This window comes from Perognathus longimembris, chromosome 21, assembly GCF_023159225.1.
Source record: "Perognathus longimembris pacificus isolate PPM17 chromosome 21, ASM2315922v1, whole genome shotgun sequence".
Taxonomy (NCBI): Eukaryota; Metazoa; Chordata; class Mammalia; order Rodentia; family Heteromyidae; genus Perognathus; species Perognathus longimembris.
Window position 1 is genome coordinate 15,117,352 of NC_063181.1, and position 18,990 is coordinate 15,136,341.

The window sequence follows — 18,990 nt, forward strand, 5'->3', positions numbered from 1 at the left end:
AGCCCTTAGAATTCTATGTATTGGTCTTGTGACAGTCTAATACTATCAGTTAAAGAGCCAAGCAGGAGAGGTGGGAAATCTGTTCAAGATTTATAAGCAATTAACAAAATTGTGATGCTGAGGTTTTCTATGGTTCCAAACCTAGTACAGGTGATTTTAGTATGTTGTAGTCTAATGGGTCCACAGATTTAAAATGGTGCACTCCAACAGAACTATATTCTTTTAGAAAGTAACACATTATGAAGATCAGATAACTATCATAGCACAACCATACTTTGTGTAATGACCCATGAACATAGTCAATTCAAGTAGAAAAACAAACCCTAAGGAGAAAGGAGACAGATGCTTGATGTTGAGGCATTTATATATAGAAAAGGGTTTGAATCAGTTAACTTTTTATTGAGTCCTACTTCCCAGTAGACAATCACAGGGTTAACTGTCTACATAGCTACTTGGACAGAAATATTTTTTTGCTCACTCTATCCAATAGGGTTTAGAACTCAGGACAAACTGCCCATCTCTTATAGTTATCTTACTGTGACCAAACTCTCCCTTCTCTAACCCTAAGACTCTCTTGAAAGAACAAGATAAAACTAAATAATTTAATTATTTGTACATGATCACATATATGCATATACATGTACACATATACATACACATATACATACATATACGCATAGAACAAAAGCATACTATTGAAAAAAATCCTACTAGGGAGTCAAAGTCTCTTTTGTAGAACTACCTTTTGAAATTGAACATCCTCAAGAAGAAGAAAAAGCAATCTTTAGTAAATAGTTCTTTTGTTGTTGGTCGTGGTTTTGCGGCTTGAACTTAGGGCGTGAGTACTGTCCCTGAGCTCTTTTGCTTAAGGCTAGTGCTCTACTATTTTGAGCCACAGTGCCACTTCCAGTTTTCTGGTGGTTAACTGGTGATAAGAGTCTCAGGAGGACTTTTCTGCCCAGGCTGGCTTGGAACCATGATCCTCAAATCTCAGCATCCTGAGTAAGTAGGATTACAGGCATGAGCCACCAGTGCCAAGTTGGTAAACATTTTTCTACCAAATGATTCCTACATATGTATCTGAAATCAAGTATATATTCCTGGCTATAGCAATGATTTGTTTCTTTTAAAGCTGAAAATTGGCTCCATGGCTGAAAAAATATTTAGCTCTCAATTTAAAATATGCAAGACAAGAAACCTATAGAGCTGTCTTTATTGATTACTGACCACAAAAGAGTTGAGTCATGCCAAAAATGCATTTCAAGATATATATAAATTATGAATACATCGACAATGGGGACATTCAAAATGAAGCCTTGAATATTCCTCAGTGGAAGCAGATATAGTTATAGTAATGGCTGAAGGAACACAAATGACTGAGTCTACTGAGATGCCTCATCAAATTCTGCCAAAGTGTTTCAACTGTCTATATGATTAACTAACTTCACCTGAATAGCCACAGCTATTTAGAATCCTGGACCAGTAATTAATGCTTAAATCATAAATGTCTGGTTCCAACCACGAGATTCCTGGATGATGAATAAAGGAATACCTATGCTGTGATATCTCAGAATATTGCTAAGTCATTAATATTTGAAATTACTACTATGGGGCAAGAAATGAGTTTAACTGACAGATATGGTTAAGCTGAAGCTCTTTTCCCCAATCTCTGTTTTATACGTTCAAATGAGTTACAGGAGAGTAAACGAAATGGCACATTCCATGGGGTAGATGACAAAAAAAAGTCAGGAGCACTTAAGCAGTTTCAGTGAGGGATCCAGGAATTTCCTAGGATAAGCACATACAGAGACTCTTGTCTTTTGACAGGAATTGATACAAAAGGTCAGCCATTCATAATCCTGTGTCTTTAGAATAAACAACTATAAAACCATAGGTTTCCACTAGTGTCATTCATATTTCAAGAACACTGTCAGACCTCAGGCAGCTAGTCACAATCCATACAATGCCCTAGGGGTCCCACAATAAATTATATACACACACATGCATACACACACACATACACATATGTATAGACTGTATTTGTTTTTTTTTTTTTTTTTATTATTTTTTTTTTTATTTTTTATTTATTTATTTTTTTTTAATTATCAATTGAACATAAATTTTTTTTTTTTACAAGGTGCTGTGCAAAGAGGGTGCAGTTACATAGTAGGGCATTGTGTACATTTCTTGTGATATCTTACAACCTGTTTTCCCATCCCTTGTCTAGGTCAGGTAGACCCATATGCAGTATACAATGTATCAAGCACATATACAGTGTTCACAGACTTGGTCTCTACTGTCTCTCCATCTCCCTTTGTTAACAGTCATATATCAGGGAGATCATGCCCCTTTGTTTTCTGTGTTCTAGGCTTGTCTCACTCAACATTATTTGTTCGAGTTCTGACCATTTCCCTGCAAATAACAATATTTCACCATTCCTAATCGCTATGTAGTATTCCATTGTGTATAAGTACCATATTTTTTGGATCCATTCATCTGTGGAGGGGCATCTGGGTTGTTTCCAAATTTTGGCTATTGTGAATTGTGCTGCGATAAACATGGAAGTACAAATGTTCTTTTGATATCTTGGGTTTTGCTGTTTAGGATAGATGCCTAGGAGTGGTATGGCTGGGTCATAGGGTAGGTCTATATTGAGCTTTTTGAGAAACCTCCATACTGTTCTCCAAAGTGGCTGTACTAATTTGCACTCCCACCAACAATGGAGAAGGGTTCCTCTTTCCCCACAGCCCCTCCAGCATTTGTTGTTTCCTGAGTTCAGAGTATAGGCCATTCTAACTGGGGTGAGGTGGTATCTCAGGGTTGTTTTTATTTGCATTTCCTTTACTAGCAGGGATGTTGAGCATTTCCTCATGTGTTTCTTTGCCATTTTTATATCTTCTCTTGTGAAGTCTCTCTTTAGCTCTTTTGCCCATTTCCTAATAGGTTTATTGGGCTTGGAGGGGCTTAGTTTTTTGAGTTCTCTGTAGATGACAGATATCAGGCCTTTGTCTGTTGCTGTGCTGGTAAATATCCTTTCCCATATCGTTGGCTGTCTTTCTATTTTGGTGGCTATGACCTTAGCTGTGCAGAAACTTTTTAATTTGTAGTAGTCCCATTTGTTGAGTCTTTCCCCTATTTGTTGTGCGCCTGGGACTCTATTCAGGAAGTTCCTTCCTGTGCCTATAAGTTCTAGTGTCTTTCCTACTCTGTCCTTCAGTAGTTTCAAGGATTCAGGTCTGATGTTGAGGTCCTTGATCCATTTTGAGTTGATCTTGGTGCATGGTGATAGGCTTGGGTCTACTTTGAGTTTTCTGCATATGGCTGCCCAGTTCTCCCAGCACCAGTAGTTGAAGAGGCTATGTTTATTCCATTGTATGTCTTTAGCTCCTTTGTCGAATATCAGTTGGCTGTAAGAGTGCGGTTTTATTTCTGGGTCTTCAATTCTAATCCACTGGTCTTCCGATCTGTTTTTATACCAATACCATGCTGTTTTTGTTATGATGGCCTTGTAGTAGAGCTTGAAGTCTGGTATGGTGATACCTCCTGCACTATGTTTTTTGCCTAGAATTGCTTTGGCTATTCTAGGTTTTTTGCTGTTCCATATGAACTTATGGATTGGTTTCTCTATTTCAGTGAAGAATGTGGCTGGGATTTTGATAGGTATTGCATTGAATTTGTATAACAATTTGGGCAGTATGGCCATTTTCACTATATTGATTCTGCCTACCCATGAGCATGGGAGGTCTTTCCATCTCCTTGTGTCTTCTTTGATTTCCCTTATTAGATTTTTGTAGTTTTCATTGAATAGGTCCGTCACGTCCTTGGTTAAGTTGATCCCTAGGTACTTTATTCTTTTTTTGGCTACTGTAAATGGAATCGTTTCCATAATTTCCTTTTCTGTTTGTCTATTGCTGGTGTACAGAAAAGCTGCTGACTTTTGTGGATTGATTTTGTATCCTGCTACTTTGCCAAATTGGTTTATTAGATGTAGGAGTTTGGGTACTGAGTTTTTTGGGTCCTTGAGATATAAGATCATGTCGTCTGCGAATAGGGATAACTTGATTTCTTCCTTGCCGATGTGGATCCCTTTGATGTCCTCCTCTTGCCTTATTGCTATGGCTAGGGATTCCAGTACTATGTTGAACAGAAGTGGGGAGAGTGGGCATCCTTGTCTTGTTCCTGTGTTTAGGGGGAATGATTTAAGTTTCTCTCCATTTAATATGATATTAGCAGTTGGTCTGTTGTATATGGCTTTTATTGTTTTGAGGAATGTTCCATCTATTCCTGTTCTCTCCAAAGCTTTTAATAGGTATGGATGTTGTATTTTGTCAAAGGCTTTTTGGGCATCGACTGAGATAACAATGTGATTCTTGATTTTAGTTCTGTTTATGTGGTGAATTACATTGATTGATTTACGGATGTTGAACCATCCTTGTGACTGAGGGATGAAGCCTACTTGGTCATGATGTATGATATTCTTGATCACTTTCTGGATCCTGTTAGCTAATATTTTATTGAGGAGCTTTGCATCTGTGTTCATTAGTGATATTGGTCTGTAGTTCTCTTTTTTTGTTGGATCTTTGCCTGGTTTGGGGATGAGTATGATATTAGCTTCGTAGAATGAGTTCGGGATTTTTCCCTCCGTTTCTATTTCGCGGAAGAGTTTGAGGAGTATTGGAATTAGCTCCTCACTAAAGGTTTTGTAGAATTCATTGGTGAATCCATCTGGGCCTGGGCTTTTCTTAGTAGGGAGGTTCTTGATTACCTCCTGTATCTCACCGTAAGTTATTGGTTTATTTAGTTGATTTATTTCTTCTTGGTTCAGTTTGGGCAGTTTGTACTTCTCTAAGAATTGATCCATTTCTGTAAAATTATTGTTTTTTGTTGAGTAGAGGTTTTGGAAATAGCTCCTTATGATTGTTTGAATATCGTGTGTATTTGTTGTAATTTTTCCTGTGGAGTCCCTGATTTTACGTATATGAGTCTCTTCTCTTCTTTTTTTTGTGAGTCTTGCAAGGGGTCTGTCAATTTTGTTTATTTTCTCAAAGAACCAGCTTTTAGTCTTATTTATTTGTTGAATGGTCTTTCTATTTTCAATCAGATTTATCTCTTCTTTAATCTTTGTAATCTCTCCCCTCCTAGTCGTTTTAGATTCTGTCATTTCTTGTTTCTCCAGTTGTTTTAGTTTCATCGTGAGGGTATTCACCTGCTCTGCTTCCATTCTTTTAATGTGGGTACTGAGTGCAATGATCTTGCCCCTCAGTACTGCCTTAGCTGTGTCCCATAGGTTTCTTTGTGATGTGTTTTCTTTGTCATTGTGGCTTATGAATTCGTTGATTTCATCTTTAATTTGATCTGTGGCCCAAGTGTTGGATAGCAGCGTGGGGTTTAGCCTCCAAGAGTGTGTATAGGCTCTGTGGTATCCTTTGTTGTTGAGGGTTACCTTTAATCCACTGTGATCAGATATAATACATGGGATGATGTCAATTCTTTTGTATTTGCTGAGGTTCTTTGTGTGGGCTATGACGTGGTCTATTATGGAATATGATCCATGGGCTGCTGAAAAGAAGGTGTATTGGGTCTCTGTAGGGTGGAAGGTTCTATATAGGTCTGTTAGATCCATTTGGGCAATGGTGTTATTTAGGTCCTCAGCTCCCTTACTAATCCTCTGGGTGTTGGATCTGTCTCTTGGAGAGAGAGGAGTATTAAAGTCACCCACTATGATTGTGTTTGCATCTATCTTGCTCTGTAATTCTGTGAGAATTTGCTTGACATATGTCGGGCCTCTTTTGTTCGGTGAGTATACATTTATCACCGTGATGTCTTGATTCTGGATTTTTCCTTGTATCAATATGTAGTGTCCTTCTTTGTCTTTTTGAGTGGACTTTAAAGAGAAATCCAGCTTGTCTGAGATCAGGATGGCTACACCTGCCGTTTTGGTGGGTGCATTTGCTTGGTAGATCTTGCTCCATCCTTTCATTCGAAGCCTGTTTTTGTCCCTTGCTGTAAGGTGGGTCTCTTGTAGACAACAGATGTCAACTTTTTGCTTGCGGATCCATTCTGCCAGTCTGCTCCTCTTGATCGGGGAGTTTAAGCCATTTATATTTAAAGAGATCAAGGATAAGGGTGTTTTTTCTCCTTCCATTTTCTTGTTGGGCTGTTTTTTCCTGTTGTTTTTTTTTTTTTTCTTCTTGTCTTTAGTGAGCTTGTGTTTCTGCTGGACTTTGGCTATTGAAGTTTCTTTCTGAATCTGTCTGTGTGTCTTTTACGATCTCTGTTGGGTGGGCTTCCCCTCTTAATATTCGCTGTAGGGCTGGTTTTTTATTCACATACTCCTTTAGCTCCTCTTTGGTGTGGAAAGATCTGGTTCTCCCTTCGAATGTGAACTCCAGTTTCGCTGGATATTTGATCCGAGGTTGTAAATTGTTATTCTGAAGTACTTGGATGGTGTTCTTCCACTCACTTCGAGCTTGGTAAGTTTGTGTGGATAAGTCGGATGTTATTCGAATCCTCTTCCCATTGAAAAAAGTTTCCTTCTTCGCTTTGGCTGAATTCAGAATTTGCTCTTTAATCTTGAGGTCTGTAGTCTTGAATATTATGTGCCTTGGGGTGGTTTTCCTGGGGTCTGGCCTGCCAGGTGTCCTATAGGCTTCGGTTACCTGGATGGGGTCCCCTGTGAGATTGGGGAAGTTTTCTGCAATAACTTTATTGAGAACATGATTAAGCCCTCTGCTCTGATATTCGGCTCCTTCTTCTATTCCAATTATACGCAGATTATATCTCTTGTCTTTGTCCATTAGTTCCTGGAGTAATCTTCCCTGAAGCTTCACCTTTTCTTGGAGTGTGGTCATTTTCTGGTTGTTGTCAGCTGCTTCATCGTCCAGGCGAGAGATTCTGGATTCCATATGGTCCACTCTTTGTGTTATGGTTTCAATTGCGGAGTTTATGGATGTCAGAGAGCTATTCATGGTTGTCATATCAGCTCTGATCGTGGAAATTTCTTCCTTTAAAGAGTTGTATTTTAAATCTATTTTTTCATGCATTTCAATTCTCAGGGTGTGGAGATTTTCTTTAAAGGCGGCTTGCATTATATCCATTTTTGCTTCCATTTCTTTAAACGAGGCTTGCATTGTATCCAGTTTTGCTTCCATTTCTTTCTTGGCTTCCTGGGTGTCCTTCCAGATTTCCGCTCTAAACTCCTGGAATTGTTTTCTGATTTCATTTCTGACGGTTTCGATCATTCCTGTTAACATGTCCTCATTTGCTTTTTTATTCTCCATCTCCTCTCCAGTCGTGCTGCTTTTTGGAGCTGGCGAGTTGGCTTGTCCTTTGATGAACTGAGTTATGTTTCTTTGTGATTTGCGCATCTGGAAGTCTGTGTAGTTCTTCCCTCCCTTCTGTGTAGGCGTGTCTGCGTCAGCAGGTGCTGTCGCTGTGGCCCCGCCCACCAGTGCAGGGCACGCCTATCAGAGCGGGCGCTTTCGCCGGGGCCCCGCCCTCCTGTGCACTGTGAGTCCCCTACAACAGGCACTTAAGTGGGGTCTGCCTCCCAGAGCGAGCCCTGGGTTGTTGGGTTGTGCTTGCGCCCTCCCGCGAGTCCGTTGGGGGGGGGAAGCAGTATGTGTGGGGCCCAGTGGGATCGACTGTCCGGGTGTGGCTTGGCACCCTCAGACCTCGCCTCCGCTTCGAGGAGGGGGAACGAGATCAGGCTCAGGTGACCCTGCTGGGCTGGTATTGCCCACCAGCGCCTGTGATTTTAGTTGTAAGAGTCCGCAAGGTCTAGGCGCCTCGGGTGGGGCTTGCCCTGCCGGCCGTCCCTGGCCCCTGTTGGGAAGGGGACGGGGCCGGTTCTGCCAGTTCAGGAACCTGTGGGGGCTTGGGGCTGTTCCGCCCTTCCCCTGCTAGACTGGCTTCCCAGTGCCTGCTGGGAGCTTCCCGCCTGATTTGGGGAATCTTTGTTCCCACGGGAGTGGGGAGGGGGAGGGAGGGAGATATATCGTCTTTGTCGGGCTTGGGTCTCCCGTTGGGGGAAGGGATTATGGGGGACTCACTTTTGCTGCTTTGTGTGCGTGTCCCGCACCGCCGTTGGCCCTTCAGGGGTTGGCGAAGTGTCGTGGTGGCTCCCCCGTTCCCTCTTTCTGCCGCGCTGGGTTCCCTTGTCCGAATCCGGTGTGGACCCGAACTTCTCGTCGCTGCTGGGTGTGTCTTGGTCCGCACCCTGCTTTGTGTCCGTGGGGTCTCCCGCTATATGGATTCTGCGCTCCTGGCAACCTGTCTGCCGATCGCCGGGTTTCCCTTTCCCAGCCTGACCCTGTTTGGGCCAGGGCCGGCTGGTGGGGGGAGGGTGCCCCGATTAATCTCCGGCTCCGTGTAGGTTTTCGGTTCTTCTTTTTTGCTCCTTTTTGTTTTCCTGCGTTTCTCCACTGCTTCTGGATGCTGGTTTTGCTGGGTTCTTGGTGGAGTGTTGGGTGTTGGAGTTCCCAGCTCGCTATTCAGTTGGTGCGAGTCGGGGTGCCTCCCTATTGTCTCGGCGCCATCTTTCTCCTCCTCTATAGACTGTATTTGATGTTCATAGAATTTTTCTTAGAAATTCAAGACTTACTGGAGGTATTGGCATAAAAGAACCAACAATGAGTAATAAAATAGCAAAGCCAACTCTCTCACCCCCAAGTGGCTCTGTGGGAGACCTTTGCTCAGTTTCTTTTGTCTTCCTGTTGAGTAAGAGAGTCCTATTTGTTTGCTTGTACTTAGAAAAGTCCATAGTACATCTGGACTACCAGGCTGCAAGGGCTCACTGAAGTCCCTTCTTATTTTTTCCCCAGAAACTTCAATTTCTTTGAAATTCTTGTGTCATTCCATACAAAGATATTCCAGTATATATATACCTCTAGTATGTAACATTCTGTATATATATCACATACATATATATATATACGCATACACATGTTATATATACACACACATATATATGTGTATGTATAGAGATACATATATGTGTGTACGGATATAAATTCTCTCTCTATATATGCACGGCTCTAAACACTGCTAGGCAATGGTCTTATCTTTTGCAGAGCATTCAACATAAAGGTCACAGTAAGACTTTAGATTTCTTTTTTTTTTTTTCCAATTTTTATTTGAAAGGTGATGTACAGAGGAGTTACAGTTACATAAGTCAGGTATTGAGTACATAAAATAGAAAGAAACCTATGAAATTAATATAAAGAACCTCTTGTTTCCATTTCTTGGAGTTCATTTTGATAAGCATTGCTTTATATGGAATTATGCACATAGCTATTAAGCCCTTGTGATCCTCTCCTAAGAGTATCCTCCTTTGGTCTCACTGTGTGAATGTTTAGAGTCCTGTTTAATTTATCAAACTTTAGTTTTGAAGGGAGAAGATTCACTGCTTAGAATGTAACCTGAATTCTGAAGGAAATCGCCTCTCACTTTACAGGATAAAAATCAGTATTTTTTTTCTTTGCCTGCAACCAAAAGATATGTAAAAAGATTTCTCAGATGGACTGCAGATCCTGAATCTCCAATTTTTCTCTAAAGACCTTACCATTATATGAATTCATTAGAAATGCAGTTCCAGTATCTTTCATTTGACAAGATGCTCAAGAACAGGCCTTAATTAAACAACACTGGCCATACAACAGCTCGTAGCCTTAGCAGTTTCACATGTGGCTAAACTTTCTACCTTGTTTGTGTCTCCATGTGCCAAAACAGACACATGGAGTTCTTACTGAGAACACAGGGCAAATTACATCCTCTCAGCAGCCTCAATAGTTGAGTTATGTCCTGGGCTTTTAGAAGTAGTAGCAGGACAGCACCCAGATGCATAGAGAGATTTCATGTGAGTTGTTTTTAGGAAACAAACTTGATTTCTAAATCTCATGTGCTATGCAAAGTCTATTCAATTCCAGTCAACTCACCATTTTTTTATGAATAAAAATCAATATTCTTTTTCTCCTAGTATCTATCTACAGAGATAAACCTTACATGACACTGCTATGTAGAGTGACCACAGCTGTGTCATAAAATCAGAAATAGTGCTGACATGGATTAGTGAAGCACCCAACTGCAAAATCCAGAGTGATTACATCCTGTTAAATATGGATGTTTATCAATACATTAGCTAATACATTAATCAATACATGTGTAAATGAGAAGTATATATGCTTCTAGTGGGATCCTTATAAGGAATAGCTTCCAAGGTGATAAGCTCCTTTCTGCTATCATATTGTCCTCACAAAATGAAAGCTTCTACCTATAAAACAAGTCCTGAACATTAAGGAAATGTCTCTGGCAGATTTTTATTCAAGTTAGCCAGGACTGAAACTACAAAAATCTGCAATTTAAGCCAGGTGCCAGTGGCTCACGCCTGTAATCTAGCTACTCAAGAGGCTGAGATCTGAGGATTATGGTTCCAGGCCAGCTAGGGCAGGATATTATCTGCTTTTCCTTCAAGGTCTTTGATCCATTTGGAATTGATTCTGGTGCAGGGTGATATATAAGGATCTAGCTTTAGTTTGTTACAGGTGTTTAACCAATTTTACCAGCACCATTTGTTGAAGAGGCCATCTTTCTTCCATCCTCCTTTTTTTTTTTTTTAGCTCCTTTATCAAAGGCTAAGTGGCCATAGATCTTCGGGTTCATTTCTGGGTCTATAGTTTTATTCCATTAATCCTCAGCCCTGTTCTTGTGCCAATACCAAGCTGTTTTTTTTTTTTTTTAATTACTATAGCTTTGTAATAGAGCTTGAAGTTTGGTGTTGATATTCTTCTAGCACTGTTCTTCCTGCTTAGGATTGTTTTTGCTTTTGGTGGTATTTTATTGTTCCATATGAATTTTTTATTGCTTCCTCTGTTTCATTAAAGAATGATGTTGGGATATTGATGGGTATTGCATTGAATTTGTAGATAGCCTTTGGCAGTATTGCCATTTTCATGATGTTAATTCTCCCAATCCAGGATCATGGGAGTTTTTTTTTTTTCCATTTCCTTACTTCTTTAATTTTATTTTTCAGGATTTTAAGGTTTTCATTTAAGTTTATTCCTATGTAGTTTATTATTATTGTTATTTTTTGAGGGTATTACAACAGGTGTTGCTTTCCCGATTTCAGCCTTGCTGTTCTCATTGTTGGCTTAGAGAAAAGCCATTGATTTTTGAGGATCAGTTTTATACCCTGCTACTTTGCCCACGTTTTGGACCAACTCAAGTAATTTGGGAGTAGATTCTATGGGGTCCTTTAAATACAGGATCATGTCATCAGTAAAGAGAGAGTTTTACTTCATCTTTCCCTCTTTGGATCTCCTTTATATTTGCATCTTGCCTTATTGCTCTAGCTAGGAATTCTAGTACTATGTTGAAGAGGAATGGGTGATGAGTCCCTGTCTGGTTTTGGGATGAGGGTTTTGCTGGCTTCATAGAATGAATTTGGTAGTGAACCTTCACTTTCGCTTTCAATTTCACTGAAGATTTCGAGGAGTACTGGTGTGAGTTCTGCTTTGAAGGACTTATAGAATTCCGCTGTGAATCCATCTGGTCCTGAGCTTTTCTTGGCTGGGGGGTCTCTTATTGCCATTTCTATTTCATTACTCAATATAGGTCTATTTAGTTGGATTTAATCTTCTTGCTTTAGTTTGGGCATATCAATATTTGCTAGAAATCTGTCCATTTCTTCCAGATTCTTTATTTGCAGAAAGGTTTGAGACATGTTCCCTTATAATATTTGGAATCTTGGTTGTTTCTGTTGTGATGTTTCCATTCTCATATCTGATTTTGTTTATTTGGGTGTACTCGCTCTTTTTTGTTGTTAAGATTTGCTGAAGGTCAGTCACTTTTGCTAATTTTTTTTGAAGAACCAACTGTTGGTTTTATTGATTCTTTATATGGGTTTTTAGACTCTCATTTAATTCTGATTTAATTTTAGTAATTTTTTTCTGTCTATTGGCTTGGGGTTTGGCATGTTGCTCTTTTTTCAAGGAGCTTGAGGTGAATCATTAAATTGTTAGGTAGAGATTTCTCCAACTTGTTGATTTGTACTCATAGCTATAATTTTTCCTCTAAGTACCACCTTTGTTGTGTCCCAGAGGAGCTGGTATTTTGTGTGCTCTGGCATTTGGTATATAGATTGTTGGGGTTCTGGACACCCCCTTTCTCCCCCCACGGGGAGAATGGTAACCACAAACTCTATGAAAGAGCACCCAGCCTGGCCTGGTCCAGAACCCCAACATAAATGGCGCCTGAACAGGGACCGAATTCTACGGCCGAGAAGCTCGGGGTACAGTATCCCCACAGATTGCTAAGTAGGATTTTAGAGGAGGGCCCTGCCCATCCAGACGGGGCAGAAGCATGGAGACAAGACAGGCTCGCGGGACGCGGCGCCAGAGAGTTGCCCCGCCGTGGCGATTTGGCGCCAGGCGGCGGAGGGAGCGGGGCGCGCTTCCCGCGGAAACATGTCAGTGGAGCAGTGGGGCCGGAGCAAGAGGAATGCGACCCCGGGCTGGGGTCGGTTAGTTCTGCTCTGCGCGCCCCGGGCCAGACGGTGGTCCCGGCACCCGCAGTGGCGCTTGAGAAGCAGTGGGTGGCCGAGCGCCGGAGCGGTTTGGCTTGCGCGGGCTGAGCTGAGTACACTGGGCTCTGCGCGGCCCGGGTTCGCGAGCTGCGTGCGCTGGGGCCCGCGTGGCACCAGGCGTCTTTTGCGGTATCATTTGGGCAGCCGAGTGTGGCGGGCCGAGCACGGCGTGGCGGAAGCGCGGTTCCGCCATGTGGGAAGCTGTGGCATGGCGGCGGCAGAGCGTTGGGGATGGCTGCTGCTTTGGCCAGGCTTGTATTTACAATGGCTGGGCTGGAGCCAGTGCGGCCCCAGCCCGCGGATGGATTAAAAGGCGTGGCGTGCAGTTTAGACCATGGGACGGTGTCCCAGTTGGGGTGTGTGGGCGGCAGCAGCGGCGGCAGCAGCCCCGGAGTGGCTGGACCTGCTGCAGCCCGGCGAACTGCTTTATGCCCGCCGATGGTCGTTAAGCTCAGAAATTCGGGTGAGTTGGTTGAATCCTGATTTCTCTGACTTAACACACACATGGAGCACAATGGGGCACGCCATATTGGAGGCGGGGCCCCACCCATTCCCCCCAGGTGAGGGGCGTGCCAGACTCGCCTGGGCCGGCCGATTGCGCTGCAGCTGAGAGAGGCAAGCACCCCGCTGTGCTTGCCTGCACGTTTTCTCTCTGTCAGACTTACAGCTGCAGACGGGGTTGGAGCCAGGAAAGTCAAGTTATAAACCAAAATGGAATATTAAAAGGAAAACAAAGAGTTTTGATACAGCAATAGGTAATTTGATTGAACTTCCATGTTTACCAGTTCAAAGATATAAAATCAACTGGAGTTTTTCTAGATGGATAAAAGGGTTTGCTTGTCCACTGTGATTTAAAAATTGTCATGTTGGGAGTGTGTAATTAACAGGTTTCCCTTTTGTTTTTTATTCAACCACGTGGTTCTATTATGGGCAAATTAATATCATTTGCCGCTGGAATTCCAGAAAATTTAAATGGCCAATCAAAGCAATTTTAAAGAGCGCTCAGGTATTTTTGTGTGTGTGTGTGTGCGCGCGCGCGTGTGGATGTTGGTAAGATTTAAAAGCATAACAATAGGTTTCCATCCCGGTGTTCGATGGAGATAAAGGTGCCTATAAAAATTTCCATAAGGTTCAAATATACAACATGTGGTAAAAGTACACCAGTATGTTATTTTATATTCAGTGTGTTTCCATAAGGTTCAAATATGCAGCATGTAGTAAAAGCACAATGGTATAAAATCAGCATGTTATTTTATACTCAGTGTGTTAAAAGTTAAGTGTGCATGTAGCCTTAACAACTCTTTGGCATAAATTAAGATTTTTACCTTCCCATTTTCTCTCCTGTGTTCTCATAAACTCTCAAGATCAAGAAATTGAGATTGCTTCATACAAATGTGACTATTAACCTCAACTTTCCTGACCCAGGATTAATATACTGCTTTATAGGATACAGGTGGACAGATGTTCTAGCCGCATGGACGGTCGCAGCTCCTGGATATAGGAAGATGCCACCACATTCTGTTCCCAAACTGCCTTGTTTCACTACTAATGATTCTTTGCTCTCTCTCCCATTGGAAGCTGCTCGAATGATTTATGAGCCTTGAGTAGGATGTGAATAGTTCCATCTTAACAGTTACTCCAGGTTAAATCACCATAGTTATGTTAGTGGTCACAGCTAGCCAGGTAAAATTTTGGGATTAAGAAAGTCTTTGAATTTTGTGATTAAGAAAGTCTTTTCACCCTGCTTAAACCAGGGCATCGATATACCAGAGCCAGAAGTGCTGAAAAATTTTGAACACCCTAACCAATCTATATAGAAATTTTGCAGGCAACCCAGAGCAAGATGTGAGCAAGAGAAGCCACTACAGCCTTGCCTCGAGTTCCCCATCGCATGGCATGGAACTTGCCAAATGGGGATGAGGGACGCAGCCACTTCCGAGACTGAGGATTCCACAATGCTTTAACCCTTTGCCCTTGGTTGTCATTTATCTGTGTTCTCTTTCACTTGCCAGTGGGATTCAATGGCGTGATTCAAGTTGATGGCATGTAAATCTCATGTTTTCTAAGTGTTATAGCCAAACCTTCACAAGCAGTTTTTGGTCAGTTCTCAACGGGTTACAAATGGATTATCTCTGTTGTGTTTTTTCCTTGTTGCTCAATTGGGAATAAAAAGGGCTTGTAGGACTATGACTCCCTGGATAGTTCAAAGCCAGCCTGGGCAAAAGAAAAAAATCTCTCCAAAATCCCACCTCCCAGTTAACAGCAAAGAGCCAGATTGAGAGCTCAACCACAGAGAGCGAGCAAAAGGCTGAAGCAGCACCGTAACTCAAGTGGTAGAGCACTAGCCTTGAGCGAAAGTGCTCATGGACAGTGCTCGGGCCCCGAGTTCAAACGCGGATGGAAAAATGCAATTCCAGCCACAAACGTTGAAATTCCTGGGACTTAGCCAGTCCAGGAGACGGAAAGGTGGAGTGGAGTGAGAGGAGAATGGTGCCATATTATCCTAAAGGGAGCTGCCTTGTTTCACCCTTTCAAAATGGATCAGAGCCGGGAAATCGAGAGAGATAATTCCTGTCCATTTTCTTCTTTTTTGCCAGTTGTATATAGGTGTATATATATATTTATTTATTTTGCCTCTGACTGGCTATGCCAAACCAGTTTTCTATCATTAACCACTTCTTTCAGTCGTTTCTCCTTACTCGTTCACTTTACAATTGGGTTTATGCTCCAAAAGGGAACTGTTCCTGGCTTATGCCCAGGGTGTGTTCTATGCCATTCATGCCAACCAGCTCTGAGAACTTGTCGATACTTTGCCTGACCTTTTCAAAAGTGTCTTTTGACAGAATAACATCTCTTGCTGAGATCACCAATGGGGAATTTGCCGTTCACAGTCGTCACCCTAACACAGGCCTGAACCCTGGAGGCACCAGCCTTGGAAACTTCTGGGTATGCCCAAAGACTCAGGGGGGGCTGGAGAAAACCATAGCGCTCTCTGGCCCTAGTGACCATACTCATGGTAATGATGGGGACTTTTTGCCAGCCACACCGGACTGCCAGGCTGACCAGGGGCCCTTGATTTACGTCGTCCCCTTGACAGCAGGAAGTAGCTACAGAAGACGAGACCTCCATCCATACTCCCTGCCTGGTGGCCGCCGGTGTCATAATTTTAAAAAACAAAAGGGGGAGGTATTCCCCAGGATTAATTAAGGATTCCCTAGGATTAATTAAGGATTAGTTATGCTTATGTTAATTATCCAGAAATTTTAAATCATCCCGAATCAGTGTGGAATGGAGTACAGTATATGTGTTTTTCCAGATTGGAAAATTAAACCCAGAGCACCCACTCTGGAGAAATGTTTTCTTGTTCTCTCCAGGAAAAGGAGGACCATGTTGGACTTCTGCTCTCCCATGAAAATATGGAAAGTAGGACTGCCTACGGTAGGAGGCAACCAAGCTTCCTTTCCTTGTCTGCTTTCTAGATTCCTTCTTGAGCATCTCATGGCTCATGGAAAGTAGGACTGCCTACGGTAGGAGGCAACCAAGCTTCCTTTCCTTGTTTGCTTTCTAGATTCCTTCTTGAGCATCTCATGGCTCAATGTTTTGCTGTGGCAATACTGCCTACAGCGTCACACAAAGAAACCAAAGGAATTTTGCACCATGCTTCTTCCTTTCCTCTCCCCCTGCTGCTAGACTTGGGGAGTCCCGTTGGAAAGAAAATAGGAGCTGAGGGTATTGACACTCACCCCCAATGTTTTATGATAGAAATGTTTAAAAGGGTAAATGCAAAGGTTTAACACCTTGGCTTCAATGTTTATATAAAAGAATGTTTTACTAATCACTTATGTTTGAGTTATCAGCTACTGTGAACTGCCGGGAATGCCAGAGTTTCAGCTTCTACCTCACCAACAAAAGAGGGCTGCTGTCTGCACCTTCCTGCACTTGGCAGAAACCAGCTGAGGATTCTGACTTCTGGACATAGCCAGATGGATGGACCCTTACCTACCCCTCACCCCAGTTTTGTGGAAGGGGCCCCACAGGTCTTATGTCAGCATTTGCCTTGTGCCCACACATGCCATGTGTTTACAGCATCCCCTGCTTATTGAAAAAAAACAAAAAGGGGGAGATGTTGGGGATTATTATGGCCTGGGAAAGACTGCCCTTCCACCAGCCTTGGGACAATAGAAGTCCCTCCCACCTTCTGACCTCCACCCCTTGGGAGGTGAACACGTGTGTGCCACCATGATGGGGTTGTCCCGCCCACAAAGGGAAGTTTCGTGATGTCACTTGATGAACGTGACCCCTAGCCTATGACTGACCCTTTGGCCAGCCCCCTTTCTTTCCCGCCATTACCTCTATATAAGTGCCCTTCCATATTAAAGTCTTTGAGACGCTTTTCACCACCGCAGCGTGTCCCTGATGCCTTCCTTTTCGCCTCCGCCCTCGGTAACATGTGGGGGGAACTGGGGGGAGGGGAAGCTTCAGCAACCCGTCCTCAACTTAGCGTTTGCCCATGTGAGCACGCCTTTGGCCTTCCGCTGGCGGAGGGCCAGGCTGGGTGCTCTTTCATAGAGTTTGTGGTTACCATTCTCCCCGTGGGGGGAGAAAGGGGGTGTCCAGAACCCCAACAATAGATATTTAGGATGATGATATCCTCTTGTAGGAGAGATCCCTTTATTAGTATGTAATAACCTTCTTGGTCTCTTCTCACTGTTTTTAATTTGAAGTCTATTTTATCTGATTTTATGAAACCTGGATCTTGAAACAGAAAAAATACTCAGTATACAAATGTGCTAAGGGAGGTGGGAAATATGAAATGAGTCTAGGGGGATGTAACCGGCAGAATGGGGTAAATGATGGAAGGGATGACTGGATAAGAAGCAGTGAACACTTAGGAAACACATTAAATTGTAACCTATTTGTACAACCTTTCTTGTTGTTGGTGGTGGTGGTCATGGGGCTTGAACTCAGGGCCTGTGTGCTGTCCCTGAGCTTTTTCACTCAAGGCTAGCACTACCACTTTGAGCCACAGCACCGCTTCCAGTTTTCTGGTGCTTAATTAGAGATAAGAGTCTCATGGACTTGCCTGCCTGGGCTGGGTTTGAATCATGATCCTCAGATCTCAGTCTCTTGAGTAGCTAGGTTTATAGTCACGAGCCACCAGTGCCTGTCTGTACAACTCTTTTTGAGGTTCAGACAAAATGAAATTATATTAAAATAAAATTGGATACATTTCTTGTACTGTTTGTTACCCAAACAGTACAAGAAATGTATCCAATGCCTAACGTATGAAACTGTAACCTCTCTGTACATCAGTTTGATAATAAAAATTTGAAAATAAAATAAAATAAAATTTATTAAAAATGAATATAGGGGGCAGTGAATATGGCCTAGTGGTAAAGTGCTCCTCTCGTATACATGAAGCCTTGGGTTTGATTCCTCAGCACCACATACACAGAAAAAGCTGGAAGTGGCGCTGTGGCTCAAGTGGTAGAGTGCTAGCCTTGAGCAAAAAGAAGCCAGGGACAGTGCTCAGGCCCTGAGTCCAAGCCCCAGGACTGGCAAAAAAAAAAAAAAAACCAACCCAAAACCAAATTAAAAAAATGAATATAGGGCCTGGCACCAGTGGTTCATGCCTGTACTCCTAGATACTCAGGAGGCTGAGACCTGAGGATTGAGGTTCTAAGCCAGCAGAGGCAGAAAAGTCCCTGTGAGACTATTATTTCTAATTAATCACTCAAAAACTGCAAGTGGTGCTGTGGCTCAAAGTGGTACAGTGCTAATAGCCTTAAGCAAAAAAGCTCAGAGACTACCCAGGCCCAGAGTCCAAGCCCGATGGCCGCCCCACCAAAAAAAAAAAAAGAAAAGAGAGAGAGAGAAACAACAATATAGAGTATTTATGACAGACTGCCATCATGAGCTTGTGTTATTTTAGATATGTGTATGAATAGAAAAAAATCTTCAGGGCGAATGGGCAAGTGTTGCTATTAGTTATCATTGGGGTGGGTAGTGAAAATGGCTTTTATTTTATTCCTTATGACTTTTGAATTGGTTAAGAATTTATATATGGGGGCTGGGGATATAGCCTAGTGGCAAGAGTGCCTGCCTCGGATATACGAGGCCCTAGGTTCGATTCCCCAGCTCCACATATACAGAAAAAACGGCCAGAAACGGCGCTGTGTGGCTCACGTGGCAGAGTGCTAGCCTTGAGCGGGAAGAAGCCAGGGACAGTGCTCAGGCCCTGAGTCCAAGGCCCAGGACTGGCCAAAAAAAAAAAAGAATTTATATATGAGTGTGTTACTTTCGTGATGAGAAAATAAAGATTTTTTAAAGTAAGCAAAAAAACATGAGGTTCTAATACTTCAAAGTGTCATCCACAGATTTCAGTTACATCACTGAGAAGAATATGCCTT